At 41.4% G+C, this 17,479-nt stretch overlaps 1 protein-coding gene and 1 long non-coding RNA gene across 3 annotated transcripts in view; one reads left to right on the top strand and one right to left on the bottom strand.

Annotated features, from left to right (window-relative positions):
* NKAIN2 (sodium/potassium transporting ATPase interacting 2) overlaps positions 1 to 17,479 on the top strand; it is an 817,962-nt gene that overhangs the window by 454,614 nt on the left and 345,869 nt on the right. The window lies entirely within an intron of this gene.
* On the bottom strand, positions 237 to 17,027 carry LOC115648523. Its single transcript, XR_003999581.1, has 3 exons — positions 17,016 to 17,027; positions 1,216 to 1,219; positions 237 to 320 (listed from the first exon to the last, which is right to left on the bottom strand). It is a non-coding gene; the product is annotated as an uncharacterized LOC115648523 (long non-coding RNA).

A 17,479-nucleotide genomic window follows, 5' to 3' on the forward strand; every position in this document is an offset into this window, starting at 1 on the left:
CTGTATCCTATCCCTACCATCTAGTGTATCTACCACACCTCCCAGTTTAGTGATATCTGCAAAACTGCTGAGGGTGCAATCCATGCCATCCTCCAGATCATTAATGAAGATATTGACCAAAACCGGTCCCAGGACCGACCCTTGGGGCACTCCGCTTGATACCAGCTGCCAACTAGACATGGAGCCATTGATCACGACCCATTGAGCCCAATGATCTAGCCAGCTTTCTATCCACTTTATAGTCAATTCATCCAGCCCATACTACTTTAACTTGCTGGCAAGAATACTGTGGGAGACCGAATCAAAAGCTTTGCTTATCTCTTGTCATATTCTTGGATGGTAAACTCCTTGGAGCAGGGACTGTATTTTTGTTCTGTTTGTTCAGTGCCTAGCACAGTGGGGTCCTGGCCCATGACTAGGGCTCCAGAGTGCTAAGTTACACTAACTCCTTACTTAAAGTCATCCTGGTTAATGTTGTTTCCTTGTTACATTGCTGATCAATTAGAGAACATGCTCATTTAAAGTTGCGCAGTGCTCCCTTGTAACGTTTCACAGCCTACGGCTTTGTCCACTGCTTGCAGAAAGAGCAGCCTGTTGGAGCTAGCTGGTGGAGATTTGGCACCAGGGTGGACTGGCAGTCCCTCATCAGCTCCCCGTTCCCCTGAGTTCCCTGTGCAGCAGCCATCCTGCAGGCTTTCAATTGCTAGCAGTTCAGATGTCCCTCCCGCCACTGCCATGTGCTGCTCCTGCCCTGTGCTTTGAAGCTGCTCTCCAGAGCCTCCTGCTTGCTGTGCAGGGGTGGGGGGGGGAGAAGAAGAGGGCTAATGTTAGGGTGTTCGTCTCCTCCCCACTCCTGTACCCCATCTCCACAGAGCGGGGAGGACAAGGGGATACAACAGGGCTCAGGATGGAGGGAGCTTGCTGGCAGCAGCTGCTGTCTCAACTTGCTGATCTACTTAAAAAGGCAGTGTACTTAGAGAGGGCTCAATGTACATAAAGGGGCAATGCACATCTCTCTCTCACACACACAGTGTGTGTCTTGGTCTCTGTCTGCGATGCTCTCTCCTCTCCCTTCATTCCTGCTGCCCTGTAGAGTGTGAGGCTACATTAACAATAGTGTGTTAACCCTTGAGGGCTCAGCTGAGTGCTAGTTCATCATTTAGCAGTAAGGCATTCACTGGGAAATATCCCACCCTCTGACTTCACCACCTCAACCAAGCTTCGCAATCATCATCGCTGTGTACTGTATTAAATTGTTTGTTTAAAACTTATACTCTCTGTGTGTGTGTGTGTGTATACATATATAAAATATAGTCTTTTGTCTGGCAAAAAAAATTTCCCTGGAACCTAACCCCCCCATTTACATTAATTCTTATGGGGAAATTGGATTAACTTAGCATCATTTCACTTAAAATAGCATTTTTCAGGAACATAACTACAACGAGGAGTGAGGAGTTACTGTACTACTAGTAGTGCTACTATTATTACTACTACTACTACTTAATAATAATAATACAAAATTATTCACTTGAGAGTTTGAGGGAATGGCCTTAATTTTTCACCTTTCACACATTTTTTTTTCATGGAAGGTGCTGATTTGGCCACATTAGTTTTGGAATTATCAGACGTTAATGAAATAAAAAGGAAGATTATATCTCAATCACTTATTTCATATTAACATTATCTTTATTTGGAAATCTCAGAAGCTAGTATGGTTTTCAGTAGAAAATGTTGAACCTTAGGATAAAATATTAGATTACTAGAGATTTAAACATGCTAATTAGTCATTTTTTTTCATTTATAGTCTTTATATGTCAGCATGTCAGAATAAGTTTAAAGTGAGGATAGATTCAATAGTTATGAAAAGCTTATATAAATATTTATATTTATTTAGTGTGATTGCGGGGAAGTAGTGAAAGAAGAAACAAAATAAGAGTAATCACAGGAAGCTGTCATCTTGACAATTTTGACATGTAGAGTTGGATTGAAAGAAGAAAGTAGCAAGTATTGGAAATTAGAAAGATGTTACAAAATAAGTTATATAATTTATTTTAAAATTCTATTTTTTTTAACTTTGCAAATAACAGTTGTTAAACCATAAATTTAAATAACCCAGTTTTTAAAAAGAATGTTGCATGTACCTTCACTGATTTCCAGGGTTTTCTAATGGGAAAGTCTCTTCTTTCAAGACAATTTTGCATCTTCAAGTAGGGCCTCTGCTGGCCAGTATCTTTAAAATGACAGATCCCACTGAGGGAGAAAACACTCCTATGCATTGAATGGAGATAAAACAGCCAAAGGGATTTCTGCTGTGACAATTTCTCCCGTATACTTGTGGTATATTCTTATGTAGATAATTACATATTTATTTGTCTGACATACAGATTCCTGTATTTTAAGGCTACAATAATTTTTATCATCTAGTCTGATATACTGCATATTCCAGGTTTTTTACTTTCGCTAAGTAATTCCTGCATTAAGTCTATATCTTCCGGTAGAGCTACAGCATAGCATAGCATATCTTTTGGAAAGACAGGAATTCTTGATTTAAAGATTTCAAAAGCTAGAGAATCCATCATATCCTACATTTATTATTCCAACGATTAAGTATCTTTACTAAATTCGCACCTTTCTTCTCTTTTGAATTTGTCTAGCTTCAGATTCTAGTCACTGGCTCTTGTTATGCCTTTTTCTGATAGATTGAAAAAACTTCTACTACCAGAAGTCTTCTGCCCATTCTTACAGACCATCATCAACTTCCCTCTTCATATTTTTTTTATAAACTAAAAAAATGGATGTTCTTAAGTCTTTCCTCATATGGCGGGTTTTCTAGATATCACATAATTCATACAATTCTCTTTAGAACCCTTTTCCCATTTTCAACACTAGATATAGAATCCCAATAACCGTCTCACTAATGTTGTATACACTGGTATACCACTCTCATTCTGTATTCCCTGCTTATATATTGAAAGGTTATATTTTCTCTCTTAGCCACCACATTGCACTAAAAGATCCAGTTGATTGTTCATTATGGACCACAAAATTTTGAGTAGCTGTTTTCCAAAATATAGTTCTCCTTCCTATAAATGGAATCTGTATTCTTGATTCTCAGGTGTAAGACCTTAAATCTAGCTGTATTAAAATACATGTTGTTCACGTAAGCCTGGATTACCACATGATCCACATTACTCTGTAGAACTGCCTGGTACATATCATTATTTACCACTCCATCAATTTTTGTGGCATGTGCAATTTTTTCCAGTAACAATTTTATAATTTAGTTCAGATAAATCACAAAGATATTGGGCCAAGAAAAGACACCAGCGAGATCCCCCTAGAAACTTCTCCATTAGATCACAATTCCCCGTTTACTACAGCTTTTTGAGATCTATCAGTTAACTGGGTTTTAGTGCAATTTAATATGTGCTATGTTCGTTTACTGCTAATTTTATAATAAAAATGCCTTACTGAAGTCTATATATATTATGTCAGTACAGTTACCTTTGTGAACCAAACTTTTAAGCTAATTAAAGAACGATATCAAATTTGTTTGACAGAACCTACTTTCCATAAAATTGGTATTGATTTTGCTATCATCCTTTAATTCTTCACTGATTCGAATCCAATCAGCATTTTCCATTGCTTTGCCTGGGAACGGTGTCAACCTACCTGGCCTATAGTTACCTGTGTCATCCATTTACCTTTTTAAAAATATTGGCACAATGAATAACCACTGGTAATTTCCATTAAGCTACACTTTTTACCATAACTTTAGATACATATGCAGAGCTAAATGTCCAACCTTGAAAGCCAGTTAGTACCGGGAGGCTGTAAAATGAACTAAATCTATGAGTCTCTCAGGAAGTCTCTGTTCAAGCTGGTTGGGAATTTTTTGACTAAAACGGTTTTCCATTAGAAAACGCTGATTTGTCAAAAACAAACTTTTCAAAGAACCGTATCAGTTTAAACAAAAATGTTGTCCAGTAGGTTTCTTAGTTCCAGAATGGAATTTTTGGTAAAAAAAAAACCCACAAGAGTGCGAGAGAGTCAGACAGACATCACCACCCGCCCCCACAAGAATAGCCAATAGGCCCATTGGTTAGAGTGCCCACCAGGGGTGTGGGGAGACCCATATTCAAGTCCCCACTTTGCCTGATTCAAAGTGGAGACTTAAAGCTGGGTACCCCACATCCTAGGTGAATGCCCTAACCAACCACCAGGTCATAGTCAGTCTCTGTATCCTGATGAATATTTAATTACACAAAGTGGAACATCTCCAACAGGGCGAACTGAGAGAGAGACTAGCCTGGTGGTTAGGGCACTCACCTGTCTGATTCTGCACAGGAACTTGAATGTGGTTGCCTACATCCCAGTTGAGTGTCCTAGCTGGGCTGTTGGTTGTGCCTATCCAAGCTGGGCTATTGGCTATTCTGTGGTGGGTCTTTTTTTAATGAAAGTTTTCTGAAGGTATAGATTTTGTTCTGCATTGGAATGGGGGAAAATGATGAAATCTGAATTTTGTGAAATGGAATTCTAAGGAATGTAGGACTGGAAGGGACCTCCTGGGACATCCAGTCCAGTTGTCTGCTATTGCGGACAACTCCATCCTATAATCCCATTCATAAATTCATGAAAATCCATCTTAAAACTAGTTTTATTATTTGCCCCCTCTACTCCTACTGAAATGCTGTTCCAGAACCTCACTCTTAAGACTTCTTCCAATTTCTAGCCTAAGTTTATTCATACACAGTAATACCATATTTATATCTTGTACTCCAGCAGCTCTAGTCCCATGGAGCTCCAGTCACAATTCAAGGCTGCTGTCCCTGTACAACCGTTAAGGGAAAACGGTGTGCAGATTGTGCCGTGTTGTGTCAGGGAGGAGGAATGGAATCCATGTTATATAGCATTTGTATTGGTGCATAGATGGTTTGTGGACATATGAGGGACTCTATTAACGGGTATGTACATGTACAAGGTGGCATGTTAAAGATTGACGTTGGAGCTTTAACCTTAAGGCTACATCTACACGTGGAGGTAGGATTGTGACTCCCAGGTCTCAGTGAGTTAATGCACTAAAAATAGAGCTATAGCCATGGCAGCATGAGTAGTGGCAAGTGGCGGTGGTGTTGCAGGCTAGCTGCCCTTAGTACAAAACCACCTGGGCCCAGAGGTACATACTCAGGCAAATAGCTTATGCTGCCGCTCACCGCTGCCCATGCTTTCACAGATACACGACTATTTTTAGTGCACTAGCTCTTTCAGAGCTAGCCCAAGTACGTCTACATGAGCTGGAAATTACACTCCCAGCTCCAAGAGTGGACATAGCCTCAGCCTCCTGACTGTCGTTGGACAGTTACATTTTCTGGGCCAGATCCTCTGCTGGAGTCACTCAGTATAGCTTTATTGAATTCAGTGGCACTTCATTGATTCATACCTCCTGAGAATCTGGCTTTCAGTTTCAAAATTGCATTAACATAGTATTTTGCTTTTAAAATAATGAAAGATTTAATAATTATATGGCATTACCCACAACATTTCGGAAGTCTTTAAAGGTAAGTTTTCTCTATTCATCTGGAGTGTTTCCAATTTGTGACAGCTGAATACATCAAGAGGTGCCCATAATCTCACTGAATGGTAAAACACAGAAAAGCAAGTACAATCGGAACAGAAGTGCTTCAGAAATCATGTCTAATGTTTTCATGCCTGCTATTGCCCACTCAGTGGCACACCTTCAGGAAACAAAGCTTAATTTCTCTGTAAAGGTGTGGGACTGGGGCTTGACCCTCTCTGAGAGGCGGAGGGGAGCCACACCGGCTCGCTACATTCAGTCGGGCCAGGCAGGTTCTGGGGCAACAAACACAAAGGTCAAAGTTCCGGCCCTGGGTTCAGGGCCGAGCAACAATACAGAGTCAAGGGGGGAGCTCGGGCCCTCTGCTTCAGGGCCGAGCAACAATGCAGAGTCAATTGGGAGCTCAGGCCCTTTGCTTCAGGGGTGAGTGACAATACAGAGTCAATTGGGAGTTCAGGCCCTTTTGGTTCAGGGCGGAGCAAACAAACAATCTAGAAGCCCAGGCCCCTGGGCAGGGTGGGGCAACCAGCAGTTCAGGTTTATAAAGCCCAGGCCCTGGCTCAGGGCGGGGCAACAAGCAGTTTAGGGCTCAGGCCCTTCAGCAGGGGCCGAGCAAACAAATAGTCTTAAGGGCTTCCTCAGGCCAGGGAGAGGGGGAGTCTGCCACCCTTGGGAGGGTGGCAGGAGGAACGCAGGCCCTCCCACTCCACTGCCTTCCAGCCTGGGGCCCTAGCAGCGACTATCACCGCTGACGGTCAGTGGGGATCCTGACCGAAACACACTGACATAGGCACAGGTACGTCTGCAGCCTGACTGGGGTCGGCTGCCCCCGGGCTATTTCCAATTTCCCCCTCCGGGCCTACCTGGTCCATGGCGTCAGCCCCCGGGAAGTCCAGCAGCATGGGCTCCTCGCGGCCAGGGCTGGGTGGTAGGTCCGGCAGCTCCTCTGGGAAATCCAGCCAGGCTTGCTCTGGGGGTTCCTCGGGGTAACAGCAGGGATGAGGAGGCTCTGGTGGCTCCTCCCAGTAGCGGGTGCGCAGAAGCTCCAGTCAGGGCGATTGCCCTGGGTCCTAGTGGCTTCCCAGTCACGAGCTCCCTGCGGCAGGTCTGCTTTCGGCAGTGGCTGGGCTTCACTGAGCTCTGATGGCCAGCTTTTGTACTTCTGGGTCGCTGCCTGACCCTTTGAGGGGTGGGCTCACCACTCCTTAGCCCCGCCCACTCAGGTGTCTGGTGGGGCGCGCCCTCTCCTGGGCAGGAGGGGAGCCACACCGACTCGCTACATTCTCCAGTTTGCAAATCCAGCCTTCTCTTTTGTCAGGCAAAACTACAGGGATTAACTATGGTTCTTAGTGTTGTTACTCCAGCCAATATGAAATGGAAATATCTTGATAAAATTCCAGATGTACTTAGATGCCATCTCAATCTCAACAACAAACTGAAGGAAAAAGTGTTCTTGCAAGGTGGTGGCAGGAATATTAAACTGACATTTTAATTGTGAGGTGTCACTGAAGTTCACTTAAGAGTGTAGTCCCCTCTGCAGACGTGGACTGATAGTATTGTACAGGAACCCTGATTTCCATGCTGAAAGGATAAGGTGAAAACAGAATCTATAGTTATAACAAGTAAACACAAAATAATTGTATAGGGACGGGGTGAACAGATTTTTGGGTGGTTAAATGTGATCTGAACTTTAAGTAAATTCTGGTTTGCTAGCTGCAGATACAAAAAGAAGGAGTAACCCATTCTTCTTTGTGAGCTGACCTGAGATACCTCCACCCCAGCCTACAAAAATATTTTTTTATTCATAGGTAAAGATAGAAGGGGCTATATGAAATATTGCCCGTACTACTTATATTTTTCTCCCTCTTAACACATTTTACCTTTTCTTTCTCTTCACTGTATTTATTATCACCATTCTGTAGTTCTTAGCAACCTCTCTATTGTGCATCTTTCTCCTTTTCTCACACTCAATATTAAGCTGTGGCTGCATTCACTAGGGAGAGGTTCAAATGATGTTTTGTTCCTCCCATATCCCCTCAAGTGTATATATGGATAAAAATGTGGTGGTGGTACTTAAATCATGCTTAATTTGGCCTTATGTATCACTGTAGGTCTCTGTGCCGCACACTAGCTATACTGTGAACAAAAGCAAACCAATGACCATGCTACAGTTCTGGCCTGGGGGGAAGGCATATATTTCAGTAAAATGTTAAAATTAAATTACGTGACTTTTGCAAGAAAACAGAAGTCTGGTATGTGGTACCTGCAGTAACTGCTTGTGCATGCACATATTGATTCATAAAGTTTTGGTTTTTATCTTTTGAAAAAGAACCAGTTGAGACTTCTTTGTTGGCATTTGGACTTGTGTAAAAACAACATGGTAATATCTTAGATTTTCATATAGTACCCTTTACACCACAGGATATTTTACAAAGTCTCTTTGGTCTTGAAGTCTCCTGAAATCATTTCAGGAAATTTTCAGTGGATATTTGCTTCAGGAAATAAGAGAAGAGTTGTTGTTTTTCTCCTTGGGCTGTTTCTTCTTCCAGATTTGATGAAATCAGGATGCAAAAAACAAATGCCTTCTTTGAACAAAGAAAAGTATTTGTGGTTGGTTCTACTTTCTGGCAAAGATGGAGGATGGTTTTGATTTCATGGGAATTGGTTTGTATATCCCTCGAAACAAGGGAATGTTTAGTCCAAGAATACTGCTTTTGTTTAATAAATGCAATTTCTAGTCATTTCTCTCCCAACAAATGTTCAGAAGTCATCTGGTCCTGGGCTTTGAGTATTTTGAAATCAGATTTAGACTGATAAATTTTCAAAGTTACGATATATTGCATAACTTGGCACAGATTGTACAGGATGGATTGGTTACTACCTTCAAATATTTGGTAATTTGTGCTAATCAATCCAAGTGCCACAGCAGCTGCCTCTGGATGCAAAAGGTTTGTTAGCCTAGTAGTAATCAACATACTGTGTGACATACAGAAGAAGTTTTGGCTAAATAATTATGAAATGCCTACGTCACTGATTCTCAACTTTTTAAAATAAGAATGATCAACAATGTCATTTATTGTGTTTGACCTCTAGTAGCCGATCACTGGATAGATGCTAATCAATTAGTAGAGTTCCCCTGTTAAGTGGGTCTCAGCTGGAAGGAATTGATTATGAGGCTGATCCTATCCTTCACCAGTTGCTGCCAGTTTTCTTGTGGACAGAAACTGGAATGGACTCTTGGAAGTAGCTGAGTCCTATCTAGTGTCTGGCCTTGGTGAGTGTGTGATCTGCATATTAATGCAGCAGAGACCCAAATTGACAGTTGCATGTTCAAAGGTCACTTCTTTATTAGGTGAGCCAAAGATAGTCTCCTCTTGGTGAAGACAACAGGAACAGTATGAGCTCCTCTCATCTGGAAGTCCCTGTTCTGTACTTAATATAAATTTTCACTGTAAGTGCCATTAAGAACTGGCTGTGTAAGTGCTGTGTGTCTGAGTGATCCAAAGATGCCTCGGCCCTTATTTTTAAGGTAGTATTTAACTATCAAAGTTAGGAGGATAAAGTTTAATAGCAAACAGCCTCTAAACACGATGATGATCATATTTGTTGTGGTTTTATATTGCTGCTCAGCTTCACTTGCCACTGTGTCATTGAACTATGCTATAGTTTTAGACCAGTGGAGTTCTAAGTGCTTGTTTACAAAGGAAAGCTATACCAGTTTAAGATAGGCTGTGCATTTAAACTGTAAAGCCATAGAGGAGTACATTAAATTCAAAACATGCTTGTCTATGCTTGCTCCAGGAACATCTCTGATCGCAGAATAGAATTACCTGTAGTTAATCCTGAATAATTGTTAACTGTGTGGACATTCTCATTTGGCATAACAGTGGCTTTTTTGGTTTAGCTTAACCTCCATTCCAAGTGACATAAATTAAAAATGCCCTCTTACATTGGAATAAGAGGATCCATACGGGGGTTATTCAGGTATATCCATTTAAATTCACACCCTAGCTTAAAATGATATAAGTTTCCCATGTAGACAAACCCTTATTATGGAGGTGGGAAGTCTCTTGGTTTCTGTCCATCAAACAGAACTAACCTACACATTGTCTCAAGCTGGACATGTTGGCATGATACAGACTAACTTAGAGGTTAGTTATTTTACTTTCACTTCAGATGATTCAGCACATAGATCTTCACTGGAATCTGCCTTTTCAGTTAGTATGTTTCTGCTGTAAGTAAAATACAATGATGAGTGGAGCCATGCACAACTTTACTCTTTGTACAAATGGCACTGGTCACAGCCACTTTGTATTGCAACTGTGAAAGTCTAAGATAGCTTTACATTTCAATGTCTGGACTGGCACTACACACGATTCTCTGATCTTTCTAGGTTCTTTTGTCCCAATGGGTAGGGTTAGCTACACAGCAAATTTAATTTGGTGGGAGGAGAGAGACCTCAAAGCGGATCTTGTATAAACAAAGTGCATTGAAATGCAAAGCCAAAGCACTGGTTCCAAAATTGTAAACTTCAACTAAAATTTCAACTAATGTGTGGAGTGTAAAAGGATATTACTTAGAAGACAAGTGTAAGTCTAACCCACTGTTAGTTTCACTTGTGCATAATATTTCTGCCAAAGTTTTACCTATGTATTTCTAGAGTTCCTATTACCAGGATATATCTGAAAATCACCCCGTGTGGGTCTTAAATTGGGCCACCAAATTTAGAGACCACTTCTGAAACTTTGTCATTGCACCACTTCTATATAGTAGCACCTTGCAGTAGCAATACAATTTATATTAGGGCCACAAATATTCAACGCAATTCCATATTCTACTAGTGCAGTGTCCACCAGTCTCTCTTGGCAGGTTTGGTGGCAGGTTAAATAAAATGTTCATTATTTATGTATATCTAACAACCAGAAACCAAATTTTCCATTTAATGGGAAAATCTGCAATTTTGAAAAATAAATAATTCCAAAACAGAGCAAAATCAAAATATATTTCAAAAATTTCCAGTGAAATTAAATAAAAAATAAAATGGGTTGATCTTACATCAGTCAAATTTTAATCCTATATACACCTCTACCCTGAGATCACAAGGTCCTTAGCCAAAAAATCTTACTGCATTGTAGGTAAAACCGTGTTATATCGAATTTGCTTTGATCTGCCGGAGTGCACAGCCCCACCCCCTTGGAGCGCTGCTTCACCCCGTTATATCCAAATTTGTGTTATATTGGGTCACGTATTGAGGTAGAGGTGTATATTGAATTTGAAAAATCATTTTGAAACAAATGGCAAAACTGGACATAATGTCAAAACATCTTGTTTTTTTTTCCAAAACAATATTTCATTGATCAAAATGCAGTATCTAGTATATTGTGTGCATTCTAACACAGATGCTGGGAGCAAAGCTGGTCAGAAAATTTTTTTTCAATTTTTTTTTATAAAATGTCATTGTTGTCAATCAAAAACATTTGAAAGGTGTTCATTTTGATGAAAACAGCACTTTTATCAGAAGAATACTTAGGTGAAAAATTTCTGACCACCTTTACTCCCAGCAACTATTTGATTGCATGCAAGATAATGAACATCTGCCATCATAGGTGCTGGGGATGCTGCCATGCCCCCCAGCTTGAAGTAGTAGTAACCCAAATATCTAGTTTCCACCTTCAGCAACCCCACAATAAAAATTGTTCCAGCACCCTGCCTGCCCTGTGTGTCAAATACAGACCATAGCAAAGTATTTTGCAACAAACATTCCTCCTCCCCAAAGAGAAGCAAACCCAAATTCTACCATTATAGCAAAAACCCACAAACATTTGGATCCTACAGTTAAAGACTTTGGCATTGTAATAAATAGCTGGGATTTAGAGCAAGTACAAAGAAAAGGTGTCAAGTATCAGAGGGTAGCCGTGTTAGTCTGGATCTGTAAAAGCAGCAAAGAATCCTGTGGCACCTTAGAGACTAACAGACGTTTTGGAGCATGAGCTTTCGTGGGTGAATACCCACTTCCTCAGATGCATGTAATGGAAATATCCAGGGGCAGGTATATATATGTGTGCTAGCAGCAAGCTAGAGATAACGAGGTCAGTTCAATCAGGGAGGATGAGGCCCTGTTCTAGCAGTTGAGGTGTGAAAACCAAGAGAGGAGAAACTGGTTCTGTAATTGGCAGCCATTCACAGTCTTTGTTCAATCCTGAGCTGATGGTGTCAAATTTGCAGATGAACTGAAGCTCAGCAGTTTTCTCTTTGAAGTCTGGTTCCTGAGTTTTTTTTGCTGCAGGATGGCCACCTTAAGGTCTGCTATAGTGTGGCCAGGGAGGTTGAAGTGCTCTCCTACAGGTTTTTGTATATTGCCATTCCTAATGTCTGATTTGTGTCCATTTATCCTTTTCCGTAGAGACTGTCCAGTTTGGCCGATGTACATAGCAGAGGGGCATTGCTGGCATATGATGGCGTATATTACATTGGTGGATGTGCAGGTGAATGAACCAGTGATGGTGTGGCTGATCTGGTTAGGTCCTGTGATGGGGTCGCTGGTGTAGATATGTGGGCAGAGTTGGCATCGAGGTTTGTTGCATGGATTGGTTCCTGAGCTAGAGTTATTATGGTGTGGCGTGCAGTTACTGGTGAGAATATGTTTCAGGTTTGGCAGGTTTGTCTGTGGGCAAGGATTGGCCTGCCACCCAAGGCCTGTGAAAGTGTGGGATCATTGTCCAGGATGGGTTGTAGATCCTTGATGATGCGTTGGAGGGGTTTTAGCTGGGGGCTGTATGTGATGGCCAGTGGAGTCCTGTTGGTTTCTCTCTTGGTTTGTCTTGCAGTAGGAGGCTTCTGGGTACCGTCTGGCTCTTGTTGATCTGTTTCCTTATTTCCTCATGCCGGGTATTGTAGTTTTGAGAATGCTTGGTGGAGATTTTGTAGGGTGTTGGTCTCTGTCTGAGGGGTTAGAGCAGATGCGGTTTGTACCTCAGTGCTTGGCTGTAGACAATGGATCGTGTGATGTGCCCGGGATGGAAGCTGGAGGCATGAAGGTAGGCATAGCGGTCGGTGGGTTTTCGATATAGGGTGGTGTTAATGTGACCATCACTTATTTGCACCGTGGTGTCAAGAAAGTGGACCTCCCGTGTAGATTGGTCCAGGCTGAGGTTGATGGTGGGGTGGAAGCTGTTGAAATCATGGTGGAATTTTTCCAGAGTCTCCTTCCCATGGGTCCAGATGATGAAGATGTCATCAATGTAGCGTAGATAGAGAAGGGGTGTGAGTGGACGAGAGCTGAGGAAGCGTTGTTCCAGGTCGGCCATGAAGATATTGGCATATTGTGGGGCACTGCTATGGGCACCCGCATGGATCAACAGAGCCAGACGTGTACCCAGAAGCCTCCTACTGCAAGACAAACCCAAGAGAGAAACCAACAGGACTCCACTGGCCATCACATACAGCCCCCAGCTAAAACCCCTCCAACGCATCATCAAGGATCTACAACCCATCCTGGACAATGATCCCACACTTTCACAGGCCTTGGGTGGCAGGCCAATCCTTGCCCACAGACAACCTGCCAACCTGAAACATATTCTCACCAGTAACTGCACACCACACCATAATAACTCTAGCTCAGGAACCAATCCATGCAACAAACCTCGATGCCAACTCTGCCCACATATCTACACCAGCGACACCATCACAGGACCTAACCAGATCAGCCACACCATCACTGGTTCATTCACCTGCACATCCACCAATGTAATATACGCCATCATATGCCAGCAATGCCCCTCTGCTATGTACATCGGCCAAACTGGACAGTCTCTACGGAAAAGGATAAACGGACACAAATCAGACATTAGGAATGGCAATATACAAAAACCTATATATAATTTCCTATTTGTTTTTCTTACTCTAGAAATTAAGGAGTTTTATAATCAGTTATCCCTTATTCATAACAGACAGTTTATTGTCAGAGGGGTAGCCATGTTAGTCTGGATCTGAAAAAGCAGCAAAGAATCCTGTGGCACCTTATAGACTAACAGACATTTTGGAGCATGAGCTTTTGTGGGTGAATACCCACTTCGTCAGATGCATGTGACAAAACTGAATCACTCACTTTCTCTCTCAGACCCCAAGTCAGCAAAACATTTAAGTACATGCTCACATCCATCCATATTCAGGAAGGCACTTAGGCACTGGCTTACCTTTAAAGCATATACTTAAGGGATGTCCTCAGTAGGGATACTTTCCTGAATCTGAGCCTTAATAATCAGTTAATTAATGAACAGTTAATAAACAACCCTTACCAGAAAGCTCAAACTTTTCTTCAGCCACTGAAAGCTGGGACATTTCATTAATTGAATATTTTAATAGAAGGATTTTATTTGGGGAGTATTATTCTTTACCCCATAACATAAATAGGGAAAGAAGATTGTTTTTGTGATTGTTCTGCTTCTTCTGTATAATATTTTTCCAGATTTCCTATTGAGTCTCAAAGTAAATCCAGGTAAATAAAGAGCATTACAGCTACTATTTCTATAGGCCCAAACTTGAAAAAAAAAACCCTGGGTTAGTGGTCTGACAGTATTAAGGACTGGAACAGATGTGTGACTTTTAGAGACTGAATCAAGCCAATATCATATAATAAGAATAAATCCCTTTAATTATATGCTGAGATCCAGTGTTGCCTCATTCATGGGTATTTTTAAATTAGGAAAATGCTATTTTATAGTCTTCAATTTGTACTAAGTATGGCTTGCTTTTTTTAGGTATATTATTCCCCAGTTCATGACACTTAAATTTGAACATCATAATAGTTCCATCCAATTTTTTAATTAACTTGTCCTCATAATTCTCAATAAGTTTCTACCGCAGTCATGGAAGAATATGGGCTTCCTCTAGAGATGAGTATGGTGTCTGTAAATTCCCACCGAAATTACCTAAGGTGACTGTGTAGACTAGTGGATAAGGCTTTTGTACTCCAAAGCTATTAAATTCAAATCCTGCTGGATTTTTCATTAGTGCAATTATGCATGAATTCTTACCAATTTTCTAAAGGGAAAAAATAGGTCAGATACAAACATTTCACATTTGAAACAATCTGAATTAGAGAAATGGTAGGCTCAGACTTATAAAGATGTAATCATTTTAAAAAATTTGAAAAGTGTTAATCACTTACAACCATATGAAATGTGACACAAATAGGTCTAATTTGTTCTTCTTTGTCCAATTCATAGTTCCAATATGTGGGTTTATGAACCTGAAGAAAGGGGACCAGGTTATCCCTAACTGACTGTTTAAATTACTTACCCTTTCCTAATATGGTGTTTTTTCTACATAGCACATCCTTATAGATTAATATATTTTTAAGGCTAGAAGGAACTATTATGATGATCTAGTCTGGCCTCCTGCATAACACAGGCCATAGAATTTCCTACACCAGGCTCCCAACTTCTGGTTGAGATGGAATATATCTTTTAGAAAGACATCCAATTTTGATTTTTAAGTGATACAGAATTCATCATAACCTTTGGTTAATCATTTCGATGTTCTATTTGCCTCACTGTTTTCAAAGAAAAATTTATTTTTAGTCTAAATTTGGATCTCCATTTGCCTCTTTTCTGCTAGATCAAAGAGCCTTCTACTATCAGAAGTCTCTTCCCCATGTAGATAGTTGTAGACCATAATCAAGTCACCTCTTATCTTTCTCTTGGATTAACTAGATTGAGTTTCTTTAACCTCTCACTGTAAATCATGTTTTCCAGACCTCAAATCATTCTTGCAGCTCTTTTCTGAACCCTTCCCAATTTTTCAATGTCCTTTTCAAAATGTAGACATGAGAACTGGAGTCAGTATTCCAGTACAGAATAGGGTTGCCAACTTTATAATCACAAAAAACCAAACACCCTTGCCCCAATCCCTGCCCCACCCTTGCCCCAAGACCCCGCCCCCACTCACTCCATCGCTCGCTCTACTCCACCCTCACTCACTGATTTTCACCGAACAGGGAGTGTGGGAGGGGTGAGGGCTCCAGCTGGGGGTGTGGGCTTCAGGGTAGGTCCAGAAATGAGGGATTCAGGGTGCGGCAGGTGGCTCGGGGATGGGGCAGGGAGTTGGGGTGCAGGAGGAGGCTTGGGGTGTGGGCTCCGGGTGGTGCTTACCTCAGGTGGCTCCAGGGAAGCGGCCAGCATGTCCCTCTGGCTCCTAGGCAGAAGCACGCAGCCAGAGGGCTCTGTGCGGTGCCCCCATCCGCGGGCATTGCTCCCGCAGCTCCCATTGGCCATGGCTTCCAGCCAATGAGAGCTGCGGAGCCAGTGCTTGGGTCGGGGCAACGCATGGCACCCCCATGACTGCCCCTATGCCTAGGAGCCAGAGGGACATGCGGCAGCTGGGCAGAGCCAGATAGGGAGACTGCCAGCCCTGCGCCAACCGGACTTTTCATGGCCCAATCAGCGGTGCTGACCAGAGCTGCCAGGGTCCCTTGTCAACCGAGTGTTCTGGTTGAAAACCAGACACCTGACAACCCTACTATATAGCAGAATGATTTCTCCCCTCTAATTTATCCAATATATTTGTATTCTGATAGTGCTCAGAGTCCCTAGTCAGAAAAGAGCTGTGTCATGTTGGCCTTTTCTGCAACTTGACTTCAGTAGATTATTTATGAAGAGTGCAGAAAGGGATAGGCTTCTTCTCCCAACTCTTGCAGGGTAGGGCAGAGAGCAACAGTGTATTTATCTGCTTCCACGTTCAGCTCTGTTCTGGGGCAGGCAGGAGAGACAAAGGGAAGGAACAATAAAACTAGAAGTGCTGCTGCCTGCAGGGCAGTGCTCAATGCTTGGCAAGCAACTTTTGAGTTGACATTACTCCAATGTTGACTTGATTAGATATATATCCACAATGGTGAGACAATTTACTGATTTAAGATTGTTAAAGTTCGAGAATTAATTTAAGAATTCTGTGTACCAAAAGTAGTAATTTTGTTAAAAACCTGCCAACTGCTTAGTTGATTAAAGGCACCTGCAAATTGTTTTATTTTGTAATAAGTGCCTCTTTTATTTAGAGAACAGAATATTTCAATATTCTTATGAAATAAGAGTAATTTGTGGTATGTGTATTGTAAATTGTCATTTTTGCAAAGTGGAAAAAATAAAAACTTCTTGATTTCTAAAGTTGGTAGTCACTTGCAACTCAGAATGCTGAGTTTGATTTTCTGCTTTCAGAGTTTTTATTTTTAAAACATAACATGAACATAAAAATCTGCTGTTCAGAATAAGAAGTTCGGAATGGGGGGTTTAAACATCCTATTCATAGTGATAATTCATATGCCATAAATTTCCATCTTTCCCCACCTATCTATCAGCTTCTCAAAAGGGAAGATATTTTATAGAAGTTCTTTAAAAAGCCAGAGCTATAATTAAGGCTTTTGGAATTTAGTTTCAGATAGCAAAACAAATAACATATCTGGGACTGAATTCGCCACTGCATTTACACCGGTTTTACCTTGGAGTAAATCTGTTGAAGTCTATGGAATTATACATACATAAAACTGATGCATTAATATACACATTTATGTAGCACGATGGAGAATTAGGCCCTCTGACTTCACAGGTATCATTTGATTTTTCTGGATCTTTCTTATTTGTTTAAATGACGTATTATAAAGGCACCTAATCATCCCAATTATGTTTCATCTAATATCACTGCATTATCTTCCCAATGAGATTTCAGTAGCTTGCTGTGCTATTATGTAGTACTTTTCATTGAGAATTCTTCCAAAGCACTCTACAGATTTTGTGTGTGAGAGAGCAATAGAGAATGCTCTTTCACTCACCACTGGAAAGCACTGACTTTGGAGTGGCATGTGTGAGCTGTTTCCAACCAACCATTTTTAGGATGGGATTTTGAGAATTACCT

The sequence above is a fragment of the Gopherus evgoodei genome, chromosome 3 (genome assembly GCF_007399415.2).
Source record: "Gopherus evgoodei ecotype Sinaloan lineage chromosome 3, rGopEvg1_v1.p, whole genome shotgun sequence".
Classification (NCBI taxonomy): Eukaryota; Metazoa; Chordata; order Testudines; family Testudinidae; genus Gopherus; species Gopherus evgoodei.